A 6,015-nucleotide genomic window follows, 5' to 3' on the forward strand; every position below is an offset into this window, starting at 1 on the left:
TTAGAACTTCATATAAGGAATTCCACCCAGATACTTACCCCACATTATACACGTGCACAGATGTGCACATGTGTATTTGTGAGAGGTACTTAAGGGCAGGAAAACAGAATGTTATGGAGAAATCTTTTAAATGGTACAATTTAGTTTTCCTTGAAATAGTCAGGTGATGATAGAAATTGGATTACTGAAAGTAAATAATCATGAAGCTATATATAAATAAAATGAGTGAAATCCTTAAGACTTTACAGAATTCGGAGCTTGCTCAAGTGCTCAAGTGATTTACCTAGGTGAAGATGGAATTTCACAGCCAGATATGGCTTATTCTTTTTTCTTTTTTCTTCAGAAAGAGACAAAAGAAAGAATAAAATCAGAAAACTGATTAAATTCGAACTGAGTTGAGGAAAAAGTAAAATTTTATTCTGTAAGCATAAATATCCAGTCAGGGTCTACACTTTCTTCAGAAAAAGTTGGAGATATCTGCTCTATTGAATAGCACAAAAAGGATAATAACTGACAAACATTAGGCAAAGAGGGAGTCTTGCGTCTGGTCATAGATATACCATAGATAACTATATATCTGTATCTATAGAGATACAGATACATGGTTATACATGTTTAAAGTTTCCTACCATAGAAGTTCAATGTTACACACATGAATGGAAAAGGAATGATGGAAAATGTGTTGAATTTGAGGAGCAAATATTCCAAGGCTACATGAGTGAGAAGGCTGAATTTAAGAGTTATTTAAGAGAATTAAGAAGGCTAAATTAACTAAGACAATAAATTATCTGTGCTCATTGAAACAGATCTGAATTCCAGCACAGCAGGAGGACTGCAATACAATTAATCTTACTTCTGTTTATGGCATCCACATAGATCAGAAGCAATGAGAGATTCTTGGTGTAAGAATAAAAAACATATACCCTGTGGCAAATCTTAATTTGTAAAGAGTAATTGCCAAAGTACAACATCATCCGTCTGCCAGAAGCCACAGTGTGTCAACATTTGTTTTTAGCAACAGATCAACATGGGCAACTGACACAGATACTCTCGAGCACAAAGAACAGGTCACTGATAGATGTGCAATAACACCTAACATTACTTTTCCCTCTGACCACGATATGAAACACTGTCCGACACTAATTTTTGCCAGACTGCAGATGCTTTACAGATTTTAAAAGGCATATGAAAATCAGCAAACACATTACAAACACATTTTGGCCTGGCTCCTTTTCTCTGATGGGGTTGCTGCCCCCAGCAGCCTGGGGGACAGGCCCCTCCCTGGTAGGTGTGTGAGTTTGCAGCATCTTCTTGACAGGTGACCTGGTGAAAGGAACTTGTGGCAGCACAGCAGAGTGCTCTCACCATTGTACACACTCACAGTTTACAAAAAAACAGCAGAAGAAAGGCACATATATATCTTAGTCTTTTAGTAACTTCATGATTTGATCAATACCTGTAAAAGCAGTAGAGACTTGAAAAGAGTTTTGTATGTAATTGTCCATAAATTATTTCTCGTCATCTTCCTGATTTCTAGCTCATTACTTTTCATGCTGTGCTTTAAAAGAAGAGGTTTTTGAAGAGCATCAATGAAATCATGTGAAGGAATAGTAACATTTTTTTTGCATTATGTGTTCAGTCATATTTTTTTACTGACTTTGGAACATTCCACAGTGTAGTTGCTTTGAAATAGAAGGGGTCTATAGAGGACCTGTCTCATGCCCAGATAAAACATTCTATAAAATTAACTTCTGTGTAAGACTTACACATTCATCTTTTTCACACGTGAGAAATCAGTTTTACAAACATCAGTTCTCTATATTGTGATCACATTAATTCAGTGAAATAGAGTGACATGTCACTGCCTGGAGGGAGAGTAAGTGAATACAGGCAACCTGACCAAGTGATGCCATTTCCTTTGGGAGCAGGGAGGTTGGGGGGGTTTATATTTGTAAACTAACAAATTTACTATCATTTTATTATAATTTTTTCTATGTGCAAGATCACCTAAAATGCTTATCATGATTTCACCAAATTCCCCTCATGCTCACCTGTTTTTACAAAGGATAAAGTACACTGTTTGTACTTTGAGATAACAAAGATAATTTTTTAATTAGGTCCTACTATAAGGTGATACACTTTCTTTGCAATAAAATATTTCAAATGTAGCTGGGCTGTCCCATAATCACTCTTATATCCTAAAGCAATTCTTATTGTATTTTCCTTAATTTAGATTCACTCTTAAAATTGCACTCTTGCCCTGTAAAGTGTGAAATGACATGGAAAGAAGTATCAGAACAAACAGAAGTTCTCTTTGAAAGGTTGTAATGAATTTTAAAGTTTTCTCTGCTGGAATATGACATTTATTTTCTGTTCTATCTCCTTTACTCTCATTTTTATCCACAGTATTGAACATTTTATCTTTATTAAAGCTAATTCACATTTGTATTTAAACTCAATTTAATTTCAGAAACACTCAGAAATATGTGTGCTTTGTGATTTTAATACATATGATGCCATTTGCCTTTGACGTTCATAGTACCTACAGAAATTGAACTATTTATGGAGTAGTTCTTAGTAGTAGACCATTCCTGAGCCCTTGTGATACATGGAAACTCCTAAGAAGGATAACTGACAGACGTGGTTATTTAAATAGATTCAAGCATCACGTAGATGTCAAAGGCATTTATAAGGTTTCCCAGTTCAGCTCAGTGTTTGTATCTCAGTGTCTCTGCCCATCCTGATAGCAGTTAATGCAATTTGTTCAGTTAAGATTTTCTGAAAAAACACAGATCAAATGTGCTTATTTCAATTGCATGGCTTTTGATGTGGATAATATTGTGGTCACTGTCTGGACATTGGAGATTCATATGTATAACCCAAAAAATTAATATTCCGATTTTTTTTTCCCCTAAATGGATAGATTATGAGAATGGATTCTGTAGGTTCTTACAACAGGTACTGTGTGACCTAACACAGCCAAGTTTTGGCACTGAAATGTTTTGGTGTCACTGACTTGGTATCTTCTGGGAACCCTTATAAATATCCTTAACTGCATACTTCTTTTACAATAATTCTCTATCCCTTTTCTTACAAAAATAATCTTAAAAACATAAACACTGAAGATAGTAAGTTAACTGCTTTTTCCATATGGTTGTAAATGTTGATGTTCTCTTAAAACTACCAATTATTAGCTCTGGGGGATCATGAAATGAGTAATCAACAGAGATTATAGACTCTAGGGGAGATTTCCTGAACTAAATGGCCAGTCTGGTGTGAAGGGGTTAACCTGGGTTGCCAGATGCACTGCAGCTTTGGCCAAAAGCATGGATTTCTTCATAGCTTGGCATGAATTTTAGTATACAAAGGCAAAAGGCAGCAGCTTTTTAATCTCAGCCATTCTCACATTTACTCCCTGGGGGTCTTAGGTTACCTGACAAGTTTTTATTACTGAGAATGTTATTCAGCACTGCTGAGAAGGGTCTGACTGTCTTCTTCATGCCCTGCTGCCAGATATGTATACCCTTGTTAAGATCTCCCCAAACCTTCTTTTCAGGCTGAGCAGTCCCAGCTCTCTCCACCTCTGTTTTTGTCATATTCCCTCATTGCTCTGTGATCTTTGTGGCTCTTTGCTGGACTCACTTCATTATGTCTGTGTCTTCCATCAGCTAAAATTTAGAGTTCTTCTCACCTGGCTGGTCAGCCTGTTGGAGAACTTTAGATCTTTGTTTCAAATTGTTTCCATTTTAGTAATAGGCCCAGAAAAAAAGTTCAATTCAGAATCACAGTCCTCAGAAAGACTTGCTAAAGAAAATAGACGTACCATTTTAAACTAGTTTTGTTAGTAAATACTATTTGTAAAGAGTTCAGTGTAAATTTACTCCCAAAACAAAAATGTCATGTCATTAAATCACAAAAACAGGTAGTACACGGGCTGGCATGGAGCAAAGGGCAATCTTTTCTAGTCCATTCTGTCCTTGACCTCTGTACTCAGACTGCCACCAAGAGGAACAGTTGTGATGGCGACAGTGTACACAGTTGTCCCTTACAAAGTACACGGAGCTCCTTGGCTCGGGTCATGCCATTTGTTGTTGGTATGGGTCCGGTTTCACATGACAGTGGCTACACTTGCATCCACTGCCCTGTGCACACACTGGTCATTCATTTGCCTGCAAAATCTGCCTCTGAGAGTTCAATGGATACCCATATTTGTGAATGGCATTCTATAAATAAACAATCAAGAGAACACAGCAAAAAGCCTTTCAATCTATGTGTAGTCTGGCTGGAAACGGATGGTCCATTTCCTACTAGCAGTTTTTGAGTCAACTTTCCCCAAGAGTTAAACTTATTCTTGTGAACAAAAATAAAATTTTAGTTCTTTTAATATGTAAAGCTTGAAAGTTGCAGTGTTAAAAATGTTTTAAACAGTAATTTGACTCTTTTTTCTTCCGTTTTTAAAGTCGTAAATAAAGATAAAATAATTCCTACAATGAATGGTTTTTTCCAGCCATTTCCTTCTGTATTTTTTCCCTTGCTATACCTAATTGAAAATACTGCAGAATTTCATATGCTATTAATGTAGAAATTAATCCAGTCACAGAATCACTGCCAGAAGTTAGCCTTTTTTTGTCCTCTTTGCAAAATTCAAAGGTAGAAGACCTTCTTTCCCTTTCATTAAATATAGTTCCAAAAAATACATAGTGACTTTTAAAAAAATTTCTGTACTACTCATAATCCACTGCCAGCCTTAGGCATCAGAAGTCATGTATGAAATTTGTTATCAGTGTTTTAATAATTCTCTTAAATATAGTTGTCTGAGCTTTCCCAGAACCTAGAAATCCTTGGATACCATTGGCTTGATCTATGCATATTCCTCTCAGATTCAATTGAAATCCTTGCCCAAGTTCCTTTCAGTTTGCAGGAGAATAAATCTGCAAGGTGGATATCTAGGTCTGGATGAGGATCACTCGCTGACATTATTTCTCAAGCAAACCCAGAGCCCAATCAACCCAAATGACATTTGACTGAGGCAAAGTTTACACTGTTTATGAGTTTACACAGTTCTGCTGGCACTGCTGTATCTCTTAGGACTGAGGAAGAATTCACCCTTGAATTGTCATAGCAATGCTTGTCTGCTAGAAACCTTCCATTCCTCCTCCACTACACCTGATCTAGATGTAACCAACAAAAGAGCAGCCTTTTTGTCTAAAAACCTTGTCCCATTGAACCAAGGAAGTGCTTCAGCTGTAACTCTGAAAGGCCTTCAGCAATGTAAACTGTGTCAGGTAGGCTGTATTGGAGATACAGCTAAAGCAGAGGAGGCAGAGAGCCAAACTCCCTGTGTAACCTTCGTGTTATACTGACTTGCCCAGCTTCTCTTCTGCAGTTGTCGAAATCTGACTGGGAAATACTGGTGTGAGTTCACCGTAGCTGCACTGCCACAAATTCCCAATGATAACAGGTCAAAAGAAGAATTTTCTTGGGCATTGTCTAGAGTTTGTAGAGATCCCAGACTTGAGGACCTGAATGAGTTGAAAGTTATAATTACTAAATCTGTCAGGCACCTCCACCAGATATGAGTTGCCAAATATTGCAGAGATCAGTGGAGGTACACAATTAAAGAAATGCTGTGCCACAGCTTATACAAAATTACATATTTCTGATTTAATTTGTTGATAACATCAGATTAATTTAAGAGACAGTAATATCTCTTGCACACATTTAAAACTGATCTTATTAAAACTTATTAACAGAAGTAAATTTTTATTTCATTGATGCCTGGTTTCATTTCCTGTCTGTAAATCTTCTGACAACAGCAGTATGTATAACAGGGACACTGATCTAGATTTTCAGAGGTGGTCAGATCTCAGCAGGTTTTGACTTATCTGCATGAGTGACTGTAGACTGCTTTGAAAAGGTCATAGATAATTATGCTATTGACAAAGCTTTATAGGAATAGATTTGATCCTGCAAGAACCTCTCTGGTGATATAAAGCAGTATACAGATTCTTGAAC

This window comes from Aphelocoma coerulescens, chromosome 6 (genome assembly GCF_041296385.1).
Source record: "Aphelocoma coerulescens isolate FSJ_1873_10779 chromosome 6, UR_Acoe_1.0, whole genome shotgun sequence".
NCBI lineage: Eukaryota > Metazoa > Chordata > Aves > Passeriformes > Corvidae > Aphelocoma > Aphelocoma coerulescens.